This window comes from Phodopus roborovskii, unplaced genomic scaffold, assembly GCF_943737965.1.
Source record: "Phodopus roborovskii unplaced genomic scaffold, PHOROB, whole genome shotgun sequence".
Taxonomy (NCBI): domain Eukaryota; kingdom Metazoa; phylum Chordata; class Mammalia; order Rodentia; family Cricetidae; genus Phodopus; species Phodopus roborovskii.
In genome coordinates this window covers 9,175,307-9,198,272 of record NW_026126418.1, presented here as the reverse complement: position 1 = coordinate 9,198,272, position 22,966 = coordinate 9,175,307, and positions in this window count along the sequence as shown.

Here is a 22,966-nt window from a genome sequence, read left to right as displayed (position 1 = left end):
TGACTTATTTTCTTGTTCCTTATCACCATAATACATATTTATTAATGCCATGTCTTACCTTTGAATTGCAGTCGAAACTGTCTATGACATTTTACTTGCCAAATGTAACATCCCAAAAAATGAAGAGTACTCTGTTCTCATTGATCTTAATGTGTGTCTTACTGGCCTTGAAACCAAACAAGGCTATGTTCATTGGGGCATAGCAAAGTGGGGCTGAGACTATAAAAAAAATTAAGGCCCAGAAGCCAATTATACAGCTGTTGCTATTCATGGATCTGAGTTTGGGAAGGTTCCTTGTTATGAGACAGAATTGTGTAGCATAACTTGTTTCATTGTTTCAGGTATGTTTTTATCTTTTGTGTATACTCATACATTTTTAGTAATACAAAAGACTAATTTGCCATTTTACTTAGATTGTCATCGTTTCCTTGAAAGTGAATTCTCTAAATATTAAAAAGAGATCCATGAGATACCACATAAAGCATATAATTTGGATTATATTTCCTGCAAACAATTTTGTGAATTAAATTTGAATCAAATTACTTACCAATTCTTCAAGAAAATCTCATGGTGTCCAAAACCTGAAAAACATTGATCATTCTTTAAGGCATGTTTATATTTCTTTATAATAATTACAAGACTGAAAGGTAGTACATGGCAGTTTAGTAAATTTTATCTTCTAGTATGATCATAAGAAACAATAAAATATGCCATTGTCAGAGAATATTCAGATTAGTAAAGCCATGATTATTTATTTCCTTTACTCACTTCTATGATTACTGTATAAAGATAATAAATGGGAGGAGATGATTTCATTGAAGAAACTAATAGGTGAATCACATGTAGTATTTGCGTGATAGAAGCTATTTAATTGCCTTGTTTAAAGATAAGTATTTAAGAAATCATCAAAATTTCAAACTAACTTACTATTTTAATTCAAGTAACCTAAAATTTGTGATTTGGGGTTTTATTTTTGCTTTTTGTTGCCATAACTATATTTATTGTACACTTCATTCTATTTTTTATTTTCAAGACAAGGTTGCAGACCAGGCTGGTCTCAAACTCATAGATATCCTGCTATTTCTGCCTTGGCAGTGCTAGAATTAATGACATGCACCACCTCTGTATGGCTTCATGCTGTTTTCTTAAAACTATGGTGTTCTGTGTGCACTTTCAAAAAAAAAAAAAAATGATAGTCTTGCCTGCCTTTGAACTCACTGTGTAGCCAAGGATTACTTTGAATGTCTATTACTCTGGCTTAACCTCATTAGTGCTGAGAATACAGGTGTATAACAACATGCCCTGTCTTGTGTGATATGGGGGGGACAAAAAATCCAGATCCCAGTATCACTTCGCCAACATAGTCATAGTGTGATTTACCAGAAATAAAGTAAGATGCTATTTTTTGCTTTTCTCCATTTTGGAGGGGAAATTTGTCACAAGAAACTTAATTTTATGGTGAAGAATGAAGAGGTAGGAGGCTATATAAGAAATATGCTTCTTGTTGGAAGAGTCCATATTTAATAGGAACTGCTGGAATGAAAGTAGAAAGAAAATTACTTTAGCCAAATTACCAGGAGAGTACGACTCTAGCACTTTTACTAGAACAAATCTTGCTTTGCTCATGGGAAAATTTATATGCCAGAGTACACATGAAAGCATAATTAAAATAAAACTAAAGCAACATATGCAATTTTAAAGTAGTATTAATTTTGTTATATAGTAGTCTCTATTCGTTAACTTATATTACTAGTCAATGCAATTTTACAGTAGATATTAGGAAGAAATTCTCATAGCTGTTTATAGGTATAATTACATGTTTGAACATTGCATTTGAACATTAACTCATAATTACCTTTACAGAAAATTTAGGCACACTTTCATTAAAGATTCTGTGTGTTTAATATAAACTCTCTCATATTATATCTTAAAAGAAATAATACTTTACCCAAGACCATTCCTATGAAAAGAAAATCAAGTACTTTCAAAGTGGAGGCTCTTTTATTTATGTTGCTGTATTGAAATCTCTTACATCAATTTAAAGTGGACTAGGTGGTAGCAGACTAAATTGGGAGATTTCCCCACTTCTTCGTTGGTAATTAGGATATAAAACCTGTCCCTAGAAAGGAGAATATATTCACATTTCCATTAGCATATCTAATTCGAGAAAATAGCTTTATTTTCCCCTTGTGTTATTTCATTTTTTATTATTTTTTACTTATTTTTCTTATTTTACATATCAATCCCAGTTCCCTCTTCCTTCCTCCGTTCCTCCCTCCTTCCCTTTCTACCTCCCACCCTCCAATACCCCCCCACCACCCTGCCCTCCAACACCCCTCACTCCACTTCTAGGGTGATGCCTTGCAGGAGGGGTCATTTAATCTCTCAAGTCATTTGGAATACGGACTAGGCCTTCCCTCCTGCCTCTAGGTTAAGGAAGTGTCCCCATGGGGAATGTACTCCCAAAGTTCTTTTGTACACTAGGGATACATCCTGGTTGCACTGTCAGAGGTCCCTTAGACTGCCCAGGCCTTCTAACTGAAACACATGTTAGGGGAGTCTGAGTCAGTCCAATGCTGGATTCCCAGTTATCATTCTTGGGTCCTATTAGCTCCTCCTTGTCTGGTCTTATCCTCTCTCTCTGCATCTGGATTCCAGATTGTCGCAGTGTTTAGTTGTGTGGTGTCTGCTTCTGTTTACATCAGCTACCAGATAAGAGCTCTATGATGGTGGATAAGTTAGTCATCAATCTCATCTTTAATATGTTCCCAAATTCACCATACAAACTCTTGATGTAATTAATAACATCACTTGAAAGAACAGAAATTCTTACACCAGGGTAAAATGTCATCTATATTATTTTAAATACTGTCTTATGTAATTGTTTATCTTTTCTGATTTTGACTACTTTTTGAAATAGAGCCGAATACTACTTTAAGGATCAACTGGAAAAAATGCAGTAAGAGTAATACAATGATTGAACATTTTCAGAAAATAGAAAGCATATTCTGTGTAACTAATCCAAACTTCTTGTATTAGATCATGTGTGCTGCAATTTTGATATACTCAAGTGTGTATGTGTGTGTGGGGGGGTAAAAGATGTAAATCAAAACAGAATTGTCAAATGTTAACAGGCAAGTTTAAATATTAATATAGATACTCATAATTTTTTTAGTAAGATAAAGTGATAGAAGGTTTAGTCTTTTAATTAACTGAGCAGTTTCGTTCCCCCTGGTTTTAGTTTTTGATGAGCTGGGAAGAACTTTGTTAGTTCTGTTAATGAATTAGTAATTTACATTGATTAATGTCAATTCACATCGAATAGAGGAAATGGGGCTATTAGTTTATTGTTTACAGATTCCACAGGAGCTGCACCAGGGCAGCCCTTAGAGATTAGTAGCTTGAGGGCCATACTGCCTAATAAAGTCACTGTTCAGTGACTTTAAAAAAAAATCTTGGGCATAATTTACTTACACATTTGTCTGTTTTCAATCTTTAACAACTTTTGGCAGAATTAATAGTGAGTATGATAATGGTGAAACTGTTATTTTGCCCTTCATAATTTGAATTAAGTTTTTTACCATCTATTTACTGTAAGATTAAGTTTGTGGTGAATTATATAGACATTTCCTTTGATTTTATTTCCTTGACCAGCTACTAGTACTTGGCCTCAAGAAAATTCACAAATATTCTGCCTTGATTTTGGCATACTTGTTTCATCCTGGACTCTCCGGCACATGTCAATTCATTGACTCCTCTTCAAACAACTTTCATTGGATCTATTTAAATATTTACTATATCATTTTTCATTGCTAAATCAAGAAAACTGAAAGCTTATTATTGGACTTCCTGTCATTCAGTATATTGTACCACAAACACACATACAGGAACAGTTTTTATTACTCTTTTGTGATCAGTTCTCCTATTTTTCTCTATTTTTATCAATTATATATTCTTCTTTATAAAGTTAATATTTCTTTTTTTGAGCCCTAGGTTACCAGTCAAAAAATAAAATGTACATTTTCAAAATAATTATCTCTGCAAAAAGTGGGCATGGCACTTGCTTCTATCTGTCATGTACAAATTTTGGTTGATGTGAGACAAGAATCAGTGTAATATACTGATTTTTGTCATGCATTTGATATTTATTACAGTTGAATATGATTTTCCAAAACCATATTTATGGAATTTTAATGGATACTTTATATGTGACACTTCCATTATATAATGTGTTTTCCTTCATATGATACTGGAATGAAGATTGATTTTATTTAGTTGTTTTCTTCCTTTTATTTTCCTTTTGCAGGCATGTTGTCTATTAACTTAAAATTATTCACATTTTGAAGTAATTTTGTCTTCACTCTTTCTGCTATATCTGTCATGCAATTACCACCACTTATGTTCTTGATTCATACTTTAAATTAAAGCAGTGATTATTAAGGTTGCATTTGTAAGTAATAAAACCAGAACACACAAGAGGATATGTCTCTAAACTAACTGAATCATGGTTTTATGTGATTAAGTTGGTAAATAGAATGCAACATAGGTGGTACTAAGGCAGAGGCAGGTGAATCTCTGTGGGTTCGATTCTAGCTTGGTCCCAAAGATTTGTCAGCCCCCAAATAACACACAGAGACTCTCTTCATTATAAAGCTGTTCGCCAATGGCTAAAGATTCTTATTGGCTAGCTCTGTCTTAAATGTTAATTCATTTTTATTAAACTAGGTATTTCCACATGGTCTTATCTTACTGGAAAAAGGGTCTGGACCTCTTACTCCACTTGGTCCTAAATTTAGACTCCTCTCTAACCATCTCCTAGAATCCTCCTTGTCTATTTGTTCCACCTATCTTGCCTTCTTATTTAGTAACAGTGTTTTATTCATTATTCAATGAACATATTTACAGACATGTAAACATATTTACAGAATGACATCTCCCATCAACTTCATCCATTCAACAAATATTTTTTGGCTAACTAAATAGTTGATCTGAACTATAAAGTAGGAGTTTTTTTAGGGCATTTTTTCAACTGTATTTTTCTTACTGACTCTTCTCCACTGTTCCATCCCCTGACAAGGTGCTTTCCTGAAATTATCTCATCACATTTCATGTGACATGCATTCCATTTTAATTTTTATGCCACTCTATTGAAATTGTATCATCCCTTGTTAAGGTCTGCTTTCTTATTTCATTACCTTCATTATAGCTCCTATCACATCTAAACACACACACACACAGGCACACAAACACACCTAAACTTAAAATCTAGGATCTAAAAATTAGTATACAAATTCTATTTCTATTACTGATTTATTTTGCTTCACATAACCATTTCAGTTCTATCCATTTAATTCGAAGTGTCATGGTGTCATATTTCCTTGAGATTCCATAAAATTCCATTTTCCACACGCATACCAGATTCTGTTTATTACTTTAGATAAAACATTTCAGTTTGTCCACATTTAGTTTAATGCTGCCTATAGGTTTGCTGTGTTACATTGAGATATGTATTTTTTTCTATTCCATGCTTAATCAGTAATGTGGAATCTTATCAAATTCCTTTCTTGTGAAAAATGGGATGATTTTTGGATTAGTGTCCCTACATTTTCTCTCTATATTGTTTGCATTCAGTTATTTGCCTATTTTAAATTATCCGTGGTCAATTGGATGCAACTTCTTTTCTCTATATGATTTTGTTAAAGTGTTCTTGAATTTGGTTAACATGTATTTGTTTAGAATAGTTTATCTATCAAAGACTTTTTATAACCTTTGTAATTTTTTCAGTAATAACTTTTGCAAGACAGTTTCTCTGTTTAATGGTCCTAGATGGATGGAACTCACTCTGGAGACCAGACTGACTGGCCTCAAAGTCATAGAAATTTACCTACTTCACCTTCTCAGTGCTAGGATGAAAGGCATGCCCCACCATGTCTGGCTTCTATATGTATTTTTATCTTGTAGTTTTATGATACTACTGGCTTTATACTATGTTTAGTAGTGTCATTTCACTCTCTATTTTATGGAATAATTTTGGAAGTATTGATGTTATTTCTTTCTTATGTTTGGTAGATCTCAAAAGTAGTTATCCAGTATTGGGCCTTTCTATGTGAAAGATTTTTTAATTACATTTTAAATACAACTCTAGTCTCCTTACTTTATATTGATCTAGTTAAGTGTTCATTGCATCTATCTTTTTTAATTTTTGTGAGGCACAAGCAAGCAGATTTCTGTGTGTTTCAGGGCAGCAATGGTAATCTAATAAGAGACAGACAGTCAGACAGACAAACACACACACACATATGTATATATATTATAATAAATGCAAATATATGAACATATATACATATATTCATATCTCTAATTCTTTCTATCATTTGCCTGTGACTATCAATCTAATTTAAATAGTATTGCTTTAGTCAATTATAGCTACTAAAACAACACATCATAACCTGAATTATTTTGTGTGACGTTAATGTATTTGTTTCAGTTGTTGATACAAGAAATTAAATGTCAAACTGATTTGAAATCTGATAAGGATAGTATTACTCTTAGTTTTTGTGTTATCAATACACATATATTAAAAAATAAGACAGCTCACTGGGATGTTTTTTGCAAGTGTGCTAATATTTTAGACAATGGCTCTATCCTTTAATGATAAATTCTCAAATGTTCCAGATATTAAAAGCATACTCAATATTTCATTTTTTGTAATTATTTAATAAAATACTAATATTAAAATACTAACAGTTATATATATGTATATATAAATCAAATATATATATGTATATATATCATTATTCTACTAAAGAACACAATAAAATAATTCATTTCAAGACATGCAAAGATAAAATGCAAAATAACAATGAAATTGGAAAAAGTATTACCAGATTCTGTAACTTATCATGAGATGATAACTGTAAATCAGTTCCTCTCTGCATTATTTTTTTATTACTATTATACCTGTTTCTTTATATACAACATAAGTGGGATGAAATTATGAAAAATGGGTCAGTTTATTACATAATTAATACAGAAAAAATGTTGTTTTGAATATGTGTTCTATGAAGGAAGTTAAAATGCATTGATATACAACTCTTATTTTAAAAAATGGAAACCTAGAGTTCACTGATACTAAACAAAGAGCCTCCAAGTACGAAAAACATTATTATCAGTAGTAATGACACAGATGGGCCTTTTAACCTTTCAGACACATTTTAAATTTAGTTTAACAAAATAAAGTAGGAAAGAATATTGAGCAATGAAATAAAAAAAGATTATCAGCCTAAACACATGGTGGAGGTCCTGGGCCCTGCTCCAAATGATATTTCAGACTTTAAAGACTCTCATGGAAGGCCTCATCCTCCTTAGGGAGCATAAGTGGGATGGGCTGGGGACTGGGGTTGGAGGAACAGCTGAGGGTTGGAGGGTGAGGGAACTGGGATTGATATGTAAAACAAGTTTGCTTCAAAGTTAAATAAAAAATTAAATAAAAAAGACTGTGTAAAGTATGATAAATTAATGATGAGCAAAGCCACATAGAAATACAAAGTAAAATGAAAGGACTCTATCTAGGACAATTACTTCCAGTACAAGAATAAAGAACCATTATTCAGTCTTGTGCAATGTGTATTATTATGATCATATAGAAAGCATTTATCACCTCTAATGAGAATTTTTTAAACCACCAATCAAAATACATTTGTTCCTTTTATAGTTAGATTAATGTGTTAGTATTACAAATGTTAGCATTCCTTCTTAGTTTGTGTAAGGCCCATTTCAGTTCTCAGAAACTATGTAGCAAGTCTATGTTTAGAGAAAATACAGATTTTGAAGTCTAAGGAAAAGGATGCTCCCAAAGAACAACTGTAAACCCATTATGACCTCAATTCCAATGGCTTCAATAATATTGCTACTAACAGCAAAGAAATTTCATTTTCACTGTGTGCCCTGGAGACAAACATTCCAATCAAAATTGATTGCTTTCTCATAGTATAGATCATGCAGAATTTTTAACAGGAAATGTACAATTAATTCATTCCCTTGACCTAATTTTTGGCAATTCCATTACATTGAACTTAATTTTAAAGTAAATAACACATTAAAAATTAATCAAAAGAAGAAGTGTTGTATATTTAGAGGTAAAATAAAAGTAAAGTGTTCAACCTAACTGAGAAGAAACTCTGTCATGGCATGCAATCAATTGTCAGGCTCTGGAGAAAGGAACAATTAAGAAAGATCTGCTTAAGACACTTCAAGTTCCTAAGATGATGCTCTCTCACGGTGATTTCTTGGGAAACAGTTCAGTGTCCTCAGCAGATTCACACCAAATTCTCCAAGATGTCTAACTCTATTTGTAGGATGACATGAAACAAATATGAGTGTCACCTATGTTCCTGTCTGTGTGTAATCAAAATATTAATTAAATATATTGCTTAATTTACTCTCTCAACCTCTTCAACAATATTAATGTCTGCATAGGAGTTAGCCAAGATCAGTTGAAGAAACTTATCTATGATGTGTAATATTGTAGGAGTTGGTATTTTTATCTCCCAAGTGTTCTATGCCCACTGCTAAACATAAAGTTATATAGGTGAATAGGTGATGATCTAAGAATACTCAAAGATAGATTTCTAATCTATTGTATCAATATGTTCTTCATTTACTGAAGTTTTGACAGTTATCTTTCTGCTTTAACTATGCCCTTTCTCAATGATGATGACACTAAGTTTATAATCATCAATGTTCCCATATATATCTCACCACTCTTGTCTTAGTTATGTTTTTATTGCTGTGATAAAACAGGATGATTATACTGAAGCTTGGGAGTAAAGAATTTATTTAACTTACACATCCAGGTCACAGTACCTCATAAGGGAAGCCAAGATAGAAACTCATGTCAAGAACCATGAGGAGTGAGGCGATCTGAGGAAGACCTGAGTGAATGTTTGAAAGACAGGATGGAGTGGTGAGTCAACAAGGATTAATGACAAGGAAAATATCACAGACCCATTGGAATGGCTGAGGTTTTATTCTGACTAAGGCTCAGGGAATTTGGAAAGATTGCCTGGGGTGTTCATGCACGGATGACAAAGGTGTAGGCAAAAAATAGAAATGGAAGCTTCCTTCTTTAGAAGAATTTCAACCTGAGATAATTCCTCAACTCCATCTTCTTATTTTCAGACTATTCTTGCTTTCTTCAGTTTGACTAAAAATAAAAATCTAACCAGCACAATCCCATAGCTGTATCATAAATTATAAAGAGAAAACAGTATTGAACACTACATATAACACTTAATTTAGAGCCTATAAAATGGCAGTCTACAAAATGGGAAAAGATATTTACTAACCCCACATCTAACAGAGGGCTGATTTCCAAATATACAAAGACCACAAGAAGCTAGTTACCAAAACACCAAAAAAACCCAATTAATAGGTGGATACAGAAAAAAATAGAGAATTCTCAATTGAGGAATCTAAAATGGCTGAAAGACACTTAAGAGAGTATTCAACATCCTTATCCAGCAGAGAAATGCAAATCAAAACAATTCTGAGATACCATCCTACTGCTTTCAGAATGGCTAAAATAAAAAATAACAAAGATAGTTTATGCTGGAGAGGATGTGGAGAAAGTGGTATACTCCTCCACTGTTGATGGTGCAAACTCATACAGCCACTTTGAAAATAATTATGATGGTTTCTCAAGAAAATGGGAATCAATCTACCTCAAGATATAGTAATTCTCCTTTTAGGAATATACCCAAAAGATTCACATTCATACAAGGACATCTGTTCAAATATGTTCATAGCAGCATTATTTGTAATAGTCAGCACCTAGAAGCAACCTAAATGGATGGAGAAAATATGGTACATTTATACAATGGAGTACCACTCAGTGGGAATAAAAAAAAAAAAAAAAAAAAAAAAAAAAAAAAAACCAATGGAATCTTGAAAATCACAGGGAAATGGATAGAACTAGAAGAAAACATCCTGAGTGAGGTAACCAGTCACAGAAAGACAAACACAGTGGGTGCTCACTTTAGACATAGAGCAAAGGATTACCAGCCTACAATCCACACCACCAGAAAAGCTAGACAAAAGGAGGACCCTAAGAGAGACATACATGTTCCCATAGAGGAGAAAGGGATAAAATCTCCAAACCAGGAGCATGGGGGAAGAGGAGAGGGAGGAAGAAGTAAGAGGAAGGGAGAGGTGGGCATGGCAGAACAGGACAATTGAGTCAGGGAAAGAATAAAGGAGAGAAATAAAAGAGATGCCATAATAGAGGGAGCCATTATAGGTTTTAAGAGAAAACTTACACAAGGGAAATGCTCAAAAATCTACAAGGATGATCACAACTAACAATCTAATCAATAGTGGAGAGGTTATCTTAAATGCCCTTTTCCCTGATAATGACATTGATGACTTCTTTATATGCCATCCTAGGGCCTTCACCTAGTAGATGATGGACACAGAAGCAGAAAACCAAATTTAAACACTGAGCTTAACTTTTGGAATACAATTGCAGACAGGGAGGAGTGATGAGCAAAGGTGTCAAGACCAGGCTGCAATTAGATGATTTCTTATGAATCAATAATGAAAATTAAGTGCCTATGTCAACAAATATCAACTTGTTAAAATTCCAAGATATATGTAGAAGTTTTTGTAATAAAAAATAAATAATAATAAAGAGAAGTTTATCTACTAAGTTACAATATGAGAAGAAGGTAGTTGAAAATACACTCTCTCCAACATGTGCTTAGCATAAGAACATGGGAATTTGAATTTGAAATTACTTCATGTTCAGTATTACATGAAAAGTACAGAAAGCATGAATTACCAAAGCACTATCACTCTGAAGACTTTAGGCATTTATTGAAATAGTCAAGAATTATGGTTGATATTGACACTGGTGTCTTTGCTAATTGATTGAAACATACTTCATACTTCATACATCAGAACTGATAATAAAGTATGAATATAATATGAGAGAAAGAGAGAGTAGGTAAACCAACTGGACCAGGAACACTGAGTCAGCGGAAGAACACAGGAGAGCAAGAAAAGATATACCATAATAGAGGGAGTCATTATTAGTTCAAAGAGAAATCAGGTTTTAGGGAAATATCCAAAGATCCACAAGGATGACACAACAATAGTTGTGAGGCTACCTTAAATGCCCTTCCTCTATAATGAGATTGATGATATGAGATTGATGATTACCTTAAAAGCCATCCTAGAGCCTTCATAAAGTAGATGATGGAAGAAGATGCGGACATTCACAGTTACTCACTGAGTCAAACTCCTGAATCCAGATGTAGAGACAAGCAAATGGGTCAAGAACTTGCTGGACAAACACATAGAAATTGATGACCTGACCAGGTAGGAGTCTACAGAAACCAGCTATGAAACTGGGAACCAGCATTGGACTGAACTAAGATTTTTGTATGTAGGTAACAGTTAAGGTGCCTGAGTAGACTATGGGACCTCTGACAGTGGAACAAGTATGTATTCCTAGTGCATAAATGGACTATGGGATCCCATTCCCCTATTGCAGTAAAATAAGGATCCTATTTGTTTAAATAGGCCAAATAGATGTTTAGCAGGGAGAAATAACTTACACCCTAGACAGATATTTTTACCATATATCAGATTCTGCTTCATTAAGTGATTGTTGCTGGAGAGTTGTCTTCTCTTCTGTAGGTACCTACATGTTCAGTGTTTTCTGACTGTTTGAAGATAGGTTTTCTGTGTTTTCCTTTAAGAACAACAGAACACTTCCCCTACCTTTGAGAGGTCTCCGCACATCTCCTGGGACCTAATTTGTTGGATGACTTGTCATTTCTCTTCATTAAGATGTTTCTCTTGTTCACCTCGGATCTTGATTAACTTAGATGGTATCCATAGTTTTTCTTTTCCTGTAGATACAAATACAAAACCCCTTCCCCAACGTAACACATATCCTGCTTTCCATTCTGAGGTCAATACATCCTTGAAGTACACTGGATGATTTAGTTTAGAAGTTTTTTCTATTGTCCAGTGTCTTTCTGAAACTGTTTTTCCTTTTTCATCATCATTAAGAAAGTTTAATGTTAATAAAGCATTATGTAATCTGTGTTTGGGTGTCTTGGTTCGCCCTGCCTGTTTTAGAGCATTTCTTTTAAAGGACAATTGGATCTCTAAACCACTGCTTGTCCTGTAGGTTTGTGTGGTATACCAGTTATGTGCTTTATGTTATACTCAAAAAACTGTTTCAATTTGCTGGAGACATATGCTGGAGCATTGTCAATTTTTGTTTGTGCAGGTATGCCCATAATGGCCATTACCTCTAATAGGTGTGTGATAACAGAATCAGCCTTTTCAGATCTCAGAGCAGTGGCCCATTGAAACCCTGAAAATGTATCTATAGTGTGATGTACATATTTTAATTTTCCAAATACCGCAAAATGAAAAACATCCATTTGCCATATTTCATTCCTATTTATACCTTTAGGGTTACTGCCTGGTTGTAAAGGAGTTTGGTTATAGAATGAGCAAATGGGACATTTTCTTACTATTTCCTTGGCTTGTTGACATGTAATAGAAAATCATTTTTTTAAAGCTTTGATTTTCACGTGGTGTTTCTTATGAAACTATGTGGCTTCTAGCACACTTCCTATCAATAAACGATCAATTTCATCATTGCCTTTTGCTAGAGGACCTGGCAGACCCGTATGGAATCTGATGTGTGTTTTATATAAATAGTATGAGTCCTTTTTCTGATAGTATCTTGTAACTGCATAAACAATGAAGTTAATTCTGTATTGTCAGAAATAAATTCTGCAGTCTCAATGTGTAAAATGACTCTCTCTGTGTATTGAGAGTCGGTAACTATATTGAGAGGTTCTGTAAAATCCATAAGTACCATGAGAATGGCATAAAATTCTGCCTTTTGTACAGAATTGTAAGGGCTTGGAACCACTTTGATAATTTTTCCTGGTTTATATCCTGCTTTACCTGATTTGTTTGCATCAGTGTAGAATGAATGAATTCCAGAATTAGGTGTTTTACTTACAATGCATGGAAGGATCCAAAGCGTATTCTTTATGAATTTGATTTTCTCAGTTTTGGGATAATTGTTGCTAATCATTCCCTAAAAATTACTGCATGCATTCTGCCAATATTCATTATCTTTCCATCAGGAGGAAATTTCATTAGTTAAAGGTAGTATAATTTCTGCTGGGCCCCTTTCTGTTAGCTGACAAAGTCTTACTTCACCTTTTATAATCAAGTCAGAGATCATATATATATATATATATATATATATATATATATATATATATATATTTAGTTTTCTATTCTGTTTATGAGATAGGAATATCCTTTCTAATATGATATTTTCTCTCTGTATCAAAATCCCTGCAGGATATTCTCTAGATGGTAATATAACCAGAATATAGTCTAGATTTGGATCCACACAGTTCACATGTGCTTCTAGTATCCTCTTTTCTACCCATTCAAATTCCTTTTCAGCTTCAGCTGATAGTATTCGTGGACTATTTAAGTCCTTTTCTCCTTTGAGGGCCATTTTCAAGTTTTTCAAATCATACCCTTCTACTTCAATAATGGTTTGCAGTTGAGAAATCTCTCCTAGTAGAGCTGGTAGCTATCTCTTCTGATCTGTACTTTTTGTGGTCTAATTTTCTGTAGTCCTATTTTATATCCATAGTAGTTGATAGACTCTCCTTCTTGTATTTTTTTCAGGTGCAATTTGTAATCCCCAGCCAGGTAAAACTTCCTTTACTTTCTCAAACATTTTTTCTAATATTTCTCCTTTAGAATCAGCTAAAAATAAATCATCCATATAATGATAGATTATGGATTGTGGAAACTGTTTATGAATTATTTTTAGCAGTTTTTTGGTACAAAATATTGACACAGGGTGGGGCTATTTAGCATTCCCTGTGGCAAAACCTTCCATTGATATCTCTTCACTGGTTGAGAATTACTGTAATTAGGTACCGTGAAGGCAAATTTCACTTTATCTTGTTCTTGTAAAGGTATAGTGAAGAAGCAATCCTTTAAATCAATAACTATAATAGGCCATTCTTTGGGTATCAAAGAAGGCAAGGACATTCCAGGCTGTAGATAGCCCATTGGCTGGATAACTTTATTGATGGCTTTCAGGTCTATAAGCATTCTCCATTTACCATATTCCTTTTTGATAACAAATACAGCAGAATTCCATGGGCTGGTTGATTACTTGATATGTCCAGCATTTAGCTGTTCCTTAACCAGGCTTTCTAAAGCTTCTAACTTCTCAGAGGTCATAGGCCATTGTCCTACCCAGACAGCTTCCTCTATTAGCCATTTTAAAGTTAGGGCTTTTGGTTCCTCTGTTTGTTTAGCACTTGTAATCTGTTTTTGTATAGCCTGGATATTTGGTATCTGCCTTGTATAGTACTTTATTATATTTTTTCCACAATCATGAGGTCGTTTATGGTTTCTACCTAATACTGGAGGAATGTTAATCTGTGTATTCCATTGCTGTAATAGATCACAACCCCATAAATGTATCACTAAATCAGCCACGTATGGTCTCAACCTTCCTCTCTGTCCTTCTGGTCTTATACAATCAATCCATTCCATCTCATGCTATGTTTTACCTGAGACTGGTTTCCAGTCCCTAAGAATTCAACATTTACCTCATGCAGGGGCCATCTTCGAGGCCAAGATTTATTAGCTTTGATAGTTACCCTTTTTCATGTAACCCATCAAACAGTCTATTATTCATCTTAACTATCAATCTAGGCCTTTGACTATTTATAGAGGTTTGCGAAAATATACATTTTTTTTTATTTCCTTCTGTCATGTTAATTCAACTTCTGTCTCTAGTTTGTCATATAGAGCAGTATGAGTTTATATAATAGTCACATAAATTTCTAATTGTCCTGTGGGAGATTGTATTCCACTGTGAATGGGAATGTTTGGACCATCTGTGATGTGGGGGCCTTCGATAGCCCCCCAAGGAGTTTCCAAATGGTAAAGCGTTTCCTTGCTTGTCTCTGGTCGATCTACACTCATTTTCCAGTGTCTGCCTTTGCCACACCTTCTACATAACCCATGAGGCTGAGGACTTCTGTTTGATTCATTCCTTGAAGTGCTATTTATAGGGAAGCTTTGCCTAAAATTTCTTTTTAGATGTCCTATCTTACCACAGTTATAACATCTGACATGTTGATATCTCTTCAAACCTTTGGAGATGGCTTCTCCTACCCAAGATTCTAAGTCAACATAGTAAGGAACTCTGTTATCTTGATGTCTTCTCAGACCTTTAGATATGGCTTCTCCTACACCTGCTTCAGTCTTATTGTCATTATACTCAATGTTGTCTGTATATAGGACCCATTCATCCATGGGAGTTGATCACATTTTTAAAGGCCAAAGCACCTGTTTGCATTGAGGATTCGCATTCTCATAAGCCAAAGATTCTATGAGTATTCACCTAGAATCTATGTCTGCTACCTCTAATTGTACTGCCCTAGATAATCTTTCTAGGAACACACTGAAGTGTTCTATCCTCTCTCCTAATTCATGAACCTTATCCCAAGCATTCAGAGCTGCTGTACTGCATAGAGATAAGATATGTTCATCATAGGAAGCTTGGGTTTCTGGGTCAGCATGAAGACCCTCACCAAGAATTTTATCTTGGGGAGCGTTATAACCTTTCTTTAAGCCCTGGAATTCAAGAGCTTTTTCTTCTTCTCTCCATAAATCCCTCCATTCTATTTGAGAGGAATTTTCAAGGACAGCTGATATTAATTGATCCCAGTCCTTAGGGGTTGCCTTGTTATTCCTTGCCCATGATTATACTAATTGCTTAACATATGGTGAGTGCATGCCATAAGAGACTACTGCTTTCGTTATACCTTTTAAATCTTTCATATGTATTGGTTACCACTGATATACAATGACTCCTTTTGGGTGTTTTTTCGTTGCTGGTTTTTCATTAATAGATACAGGAAAGCTCCCATGACCCTAAATGGTGTGGAAAATTTTAATTCTTTTTTTTTTTAGAGTATTTTTTATTTAATTTTATATAACAAAGTCCAATTAAATGAAAACAAACATTTATACACAATATTTGGGAATTTGGGCGTCGTTCTTTCCAAACTACTTCCTGCTGGTGAGGGGCGCTGTCTTGGGGGATTCGAAGAAGATTCAGATATCCTAGCTGTAGTCTGTAGGGCTGTTTTGTCCAGCTGTTTGGAATGTAGGATCAGCTTGTACTCTGTTTCAGGCGGTCTGGTGTGATCAAACCACATTAGTCTGGAAGGAATCCACATCTTTTCATTTTCTGTGGAAACAAAAATAGAAATACTTTTCCCCAGTAACTTGTTCTTCAATTTAAATTTTGGAGTCAAAGCGTTTTTTTTTTATTATTATTATTTTACATGTCGATCCCAGTTCCCTCTCCCTCCCTCCCTCCCTCCCTCCAAGCCCTCCCTCCCTCCTTCCCTCCCTTTTGCCCTCTCTACCCTCTCCCATGCACTCTAAACACCCTCCCCTCCCAACCCCCCACCACAATACAATATGTAGGGGAATGCCATCCAGTTGGGGTCATGTAGATCTGACAGGTCCTGTGAAGTAGGGACTAGGGCTTCTCTCCTGTCTCTAGAATAAGGCAGTTATCCCTCCATGGGGGATATGTTTGCAAAGTCCTTTTGTGCACCAGGGATACATCCTGGCTCCACTGTCTGAGGTCTCTTAGGCTGCTCAGACCTTCTGGCTGAGACCCATGTTCAGGGGGGTTCCGAGTCAGACCCCTGTTGGCTTCCCAGCTATCAGTCTAGTGGCCCTTAGCTCCTCCTTGTTCAGGTAAGCTGTCTCTATGTATTTCTACCGCATGGTATTGTCCTCTCCATCTGCTTCTGGGTTCTAGTTTGACTCAGTGTTTATGTATGGGTGTTTGCTCCTGTTTTCAACAGGCATTAGTTGAGGACTCCATGGAGAAGTTAGTTGTTGATCTCACTCTCCGGGAAGGGCATTTATGATAGCCTTTCCACGGAAGCTGAGATTGTTAGTTGGGAGCAGTCTTGTAGTTCCCTCGACCTTTCTTTGTGTTCAACTTTATCTTCAAACCAATATTGGCTCCCTCTTTTATGTTCTCTCTCTCTGTCTCTGTCTTTCTCTCTCTTTCCTATTTTCCATTCCTAACCAGGCTCAATCCTCCTGGTCTCACATGCCTTCCTCTCCTCCCTCTCATTTTCTCCTACTTCTCTCTCCATTAGCTGTCCTCCCCCACTATACCTGAGGTCTGGGGGACTTGTCCCTTCCCAGTTCTGTGAGGGACTTTATATGAACCTCTTAGAATACAACTTGTATCCTAGTTCCTCTGGTGATGTGAATTATATGCTGGTGATCATTTGATCTAGGTCTAAAATCCATATATGAGTGAGTACATACTGTGTTCCTCTTTTTGTGACTGGGTTACCTCATTCAGGATGGTTTCTTCAAGTGGCATCCACTTGCCTGCGAATTTCAAGATACCATTATTTTTTTCTGCAGAGTAGTATTCCATTGTGTAGATGTGCCACATCATCATTAACCATTCTTCAATTGAAGGGCATCTAGGTTGCTTCCAGGTTCTTGCTATTACAAATAGTGCTGCTATGAACATAGTTGAACAGATGTCTTTGTTGCATTGATGTGAATCCTTTGGGTATATGCCTAAGAGGGGGATTGCCGGGTCCTGTGGTAAACTAATTCCCATTTTCCTGAGGAACCGCCATACTGATCTCCAAAGTGGCTGTATGAGTTTGCATTCCCACCAGCAGTGGAGGAGTGTTCCACTTTCTCCACATCGTCTCCAACATAAGTCATCACTGGTGTTTCTAATTTTAGCCATTCTGGCAGGGGTAAGATGGTATCTCAAAGTTGTTTTGATTTGCATTTCCCTGATAGCTAAGGATGTGGAGCATTTTCTTAAGTGTCTTTCAGCCTTTTTGATTTCCTCCATTGAGAATTCTTTCTTCAGTTCTGTACCCCATTTTTTAATAGGGTTATTTGGTGTTTTGTTGACTAGTTTCTTGAGTTCTTTGTATATTTTGGAGATCAGCCCTTTGTCGGATATAGGATTAGTGAAAATCTTTTCCCAGTCAGTGGGCTGCCGTTTGGTCTTGTCAACTGTGTCCTTTGCCTTACAGAAGCTTCTAAGTTTGAAGAGGTCCCATTTATTAATTGTTTCTTTCAGTGTCTGTGCCCCTGGAGTTATGTTCAAGAAGCGGTCTCCTATACCAATTTGTTCAAGGGTACCTCCTACTTTCTCTTCTAAGAGGTTCAATGTGGCTGGATTGATGTTGAGGTCTTTGATCCATTTGGACTTGAGTTTTGTGCATGGCAACAGACATGGGTCTATCTGCAGTCTTCTACACACCCTCATCCAATTGTGCCAGCACCATTTATTGAAGATGCTGTCTTTGCCCCATTGTATAATTTTAGCTGTGTTGTCGAAAATCAGGTGTTCATAGGTGCGTGGATTAATATCAGGATTTTCAATTTGATTTCATTGGTCTACCTGTCTATTTTTATGCCAATACCAGGCTGTTTTCAGAACTATAGCTCTGTAGTAGAGCTTAAAGTCAGGAATGGTGATGCCTCCTGATGTTCTTTTATTGTATAGGGTTGTTTTGGCTATCCTGGGTCTTTTGTTTTTCCATATAAAGTTGATTATTATCCTTTCAAGGTCGGTGAAGAATTGTGGTGGGATTTTAATGGGGATTGCATTGAATCTGTAGATTGCTTTTGGTAAGATTGCCATTTTTACTATGTTTATCCTACCTATCCAAGAGCATGGGAGGTCTTTCCATTTTCTGGTATCTTCTTTAATTTCTTTCTTTAGAGTCACAAAGTTCTTATTATATAGATCTTTTACTTGTTTGGTAAGCATTACACCAAGATACTTTATGTTGCTTGTGGCTATTGTAAAGGGTGATGTTTCTCTGATTTCTTTCTCTGCCTCTTTGTCGTCTGAAAAAAATAGGGCTACTGATTTTTTTGAGTTTATCTTGTATCCTGCTAGTTTGCTGAAGGTGTTTATCAGCTGTAGGAGTTCCCTGGTAGAGTTTATTGGGTCGCTTATGTAAACTATCATATCATCTGCAAATAGAGACAGTTTGACTTCTTCCTTTCCAATTTGGATGCCCTTGATCTCCTTTTGTTGTCTTATAGCATTAGCTAGAACTTCTAGTACGATATTGAAGAGATATGGAGAGAGAGGAAAGCCTTGTCTTGTTCCTGATTTTAGAGGAATTGGCTTAAGTTTCTCTCCATTCAGTTTGATGTTGGCAGTTGGTTTGCTGTATGTTGCTTTTATTATGTTTAGGTATGTTCCTGTTATCCCTGACCTCTCTAATACCTTTATCATGAAAGGGTGTTGAATTTTATTGAAGGCTTTTTCTGCATCTAGGGAGATAATCATATGGTTTTTCTTTTTCCGTTTGTTTATATGGTGGATCACGTTGATAGATTTTCATATGTTAAACCATCCCTGCAATCCAGGTATGAAGCCTACTTGATCATGGTGGATGATTTCTCTGATGTATTTTTGAATTCAGTTTGCCATTATTTTATTGAGTATTTTTGCATCGATGTTCATCAGGGATATTGGTCTGTAGTTTTCTTTCTTAGTTGTGTCTTTGTGAGGTTTGGGTACCAAAGTTATTGTGGCCTCATAAAAAGAGATTGGCAATAAACCTTCTGTTTCTATCTTGTGGAACAGTTTGAGGAGTAGTGGTATTAGTTCTTCCTTGAATGTCTGGTAGAATTCTGCACTGAATCCATCTGGCCCTGGACTTTTTTTCGTTGGAAGGCTTTCGATGACTGCTTCTATTTCATTTCGGGTTATAGGTCTATTTAAGTTGTTTGTCTGTTCTTGATTTAATTTTGGTAAGTGATAGTTATCCAGAAACTTGTCCATTTCCTTTGAATTTTCAATTTTTGTGGAATACAGATTTTCGAAGTATGACCTGAAAATTGTCTGGATTTCCTCTGTGTCTGTTGTTATGTTCCCCATTTCGTTTCTGATTTTGTTAATTTACATGTTCTGTCTCTGCTTTTTCGTTAATTTGGATAAAGGTTTATCAATCTTGTTGATTTTCTCAAAAAACCAACTCTTTGTTGCATTGATTTTTTGTATTGTTTTCCTGGTTTCTATTTTGTTGATTTCAGCCCTCAAGTTGATTATTTCCTGGCGTCTGCTCCTGCGGGGTGAATTCACTTCTCTCTGTTCTAAGGTTTTCAGTAGCGCTGTTAATTCATTTATGTGACTATCCTCTGTTTTCTTCATATGGGCACTTAGTGCAATGAACTTCCCTCGTAGCACTGCTTTCAAGGTGTCCCATAAGTTCGGGTATGTTGTATCCTCATTCTCGTTGAATATTAGAAAGTCTTTAATTTCTTTCTTTATTTCTTCTTTGACCCAGGAGTGGTGCAATTGCACATTGTTAAGTTTCCATGAGTTTGCAGGTTTTCTGCTATTTGTATTGTTGTTGAATTCCAATTTTAAAGCATGGTGGTCCGATAAGATACAGGGGACTATTTCTATTCTCTTGTATCTGTTGAGGTTTGTTATGTCTCCTAGTATGTGGTCGATTTTAGAGAAGGTTCCATGTGGAGCAGAGAAGAAGGTATATTCTTTTGTGTTTGGATGGAATGTTCTATAGATGTCTGTTAGCCCCAGTTGAGACATAACTTCTGTTAATTCTTTTGTTTCTTTGTTGAGTTTCTGATTTGTGGTCCTGTCTAGTGTTGAGAGTGGTGTATTGAAGTCTCCCACTATAAGTGTGTGAGGTTTTATATGAGCTTTGAGTTTTAGTAGTGTTTCTTTTACGAATGTGGGTGGCTTTGTATTAGGGGCATAGATGTTCAGAATTGAGACTTTGTGTTGATGGATTTCTCCTGAGATGAATATGAAATGACCGTCTTCATCTCTTTTGACTAGTTTTGGTTTGAAGTCTAGCTTGTTAGATATTAGGATAGCTACGCCTGCTTGCTTCTTATTTCCATTTGATTGGAAAATCTTTTCCCAACCCTTTACCGTGAGGTAATGTCTATCTTTGGAGCTAAGATGTGTTTCTTGTATGCAGCAGAAGGATGGATTCTGTTTTCGTATCCATTCTGTTAATCTGTGTCTTTTTATAGGTGAGTTAAGACCATTAATGTTGAGTGTGAGTAAGGACCATTGATTGTTGATGGTTGTTTGATTTAGGTTTGTTGTTGGCAGTGGTATTGTGAATATATTTGTTCTGCTTCACCCTAGGTTTCTGGTGTAGTTGGATTGTCTGTTGCCTACATTTTTGTGGGCGTAGTTACCTTCCTTGGGTTGGAATTTTCCTTCCAATAATTTCTGTAGGGCTGGATTTGTAGATACATATTGGGAAAATCTGGTTTTGTCATTGAATATCTTGTTCTCTCCATCTATATTGACTGAGAGTTTTGCTGGATATAGTAGCCTAGGCTGGCATCCGTGTTCTCTTAATACTTTTAGAACATCTATCCAGGACCTTCTGGCCTTGAGGGTTTCCATGGAGAAGTCAGGTGTAATTTTGATAGGTCTGCCTTTATATGTTACCTGTCCTTTTTCCTTCGCTGCTCTTAATATTCTTTCTTTATTCTGTATGCTAGGTGTTTTGATTATTATATGTCGAGGGGTCTTTTTCTTTTGGTCCAGCCTATTTGGGGTTCGGTATGCTTCTTGTACTTTCATGGGCATGTCCTTCTTCAGATTTGGAAAGTTTTCCTCGATGATTTTGTTGAATATGTTTTCAGCACCTTTGAGCTGGGCTTCCTCACCTTCCTCTATGCCTATTATTCTTAGGTTTGGCCTTTTCATGGTGTCCCACATTTCCTGGATATTGTGTGTTAAGGATTTGTTGGATTTATGGTTTTCTTTGGTCGATGAATCTATTTCTTCTAGTTTATCTTCTGCGCCTGAGATTCTCTCTTCCATCTCTTGAATTCTATTGGTTATGCTTGTGTCCGTGGTTTCCGATTTTTTGCCCAGCTTTTCAATTTCCAGCTTTCCTTCTATTTGTGTTGCCTTTATTTTCTCAATTTCGGTTTTCAAATCTTGAACCGTTTCCTTCACCTGGTTAATTGTTTTTTCTTGGCTTTCTGTACTTTCCTTAAGGAATTTGTTCATTTCTTCCACTTTTTTGTTTGTTTTTTCCTCTATTTCTTTAAGGGATTTTCTCATATCTTCTTTGAGGGCCTCTATCATTTTTATGATGGTGATTTTTATGTCGTACCCTTCTGCTTCCTCTGCTTTGTTGTTGTGTTCCATTCTAGTTGGTGTAGATTCCCTAGATTCTGGTGGTGTCATGTTTGTCTTTCTATTGTTAGGTGTTCTCTTGTATTGCCTTCTTCCCATAGTTTCTTCCTGTAGGTGTTGGTGGTGTCTCTTCCCTCTCTCTATGGTCCTTCCCAGATGGGCTTATGTGGATCAAAGATTCAATGTCTGTATCTCTGTGTGGTCCAAGCTCTCTAGGAGGCTTCTCTCTGGCCAATAGCCGGCAGAAGAGGACGAGGGCTGGACTGGAACTTGAGAAGGTTTTGCAGGGTAGTGGGATCTCACTGGAAACTGGCGCTCTCCCCCTGAGACCTCGTTCTTTGGCAGGGGCCCGGATTTGTGGGTCAAGGATCTTGCCTGCAGGAACTCCAAGTGGACCTGCAGAGATAGGCAGATCTCTGGGAGGGGCCTGGGACTCCAGCAGAGGACTGGAGGCGGGGTCAGGGACCAAGCCGGTGGAAATTACAGGTGTCCCACGTGGATAGTCAGGTCTCCTTTGTTCGGAGTTGCTCCGAGAGTTCTCCGAAGTAGGGTGGACTGTTGGCTCCACCCTCTGTCCCAGTGCTCAACCAGCGCGGCAGGACTGTAGGTGGGGTAGGGCACAGGGTGGGGGGGTAGGCTGGAGGTTGGGATGGGTGGGGGTGT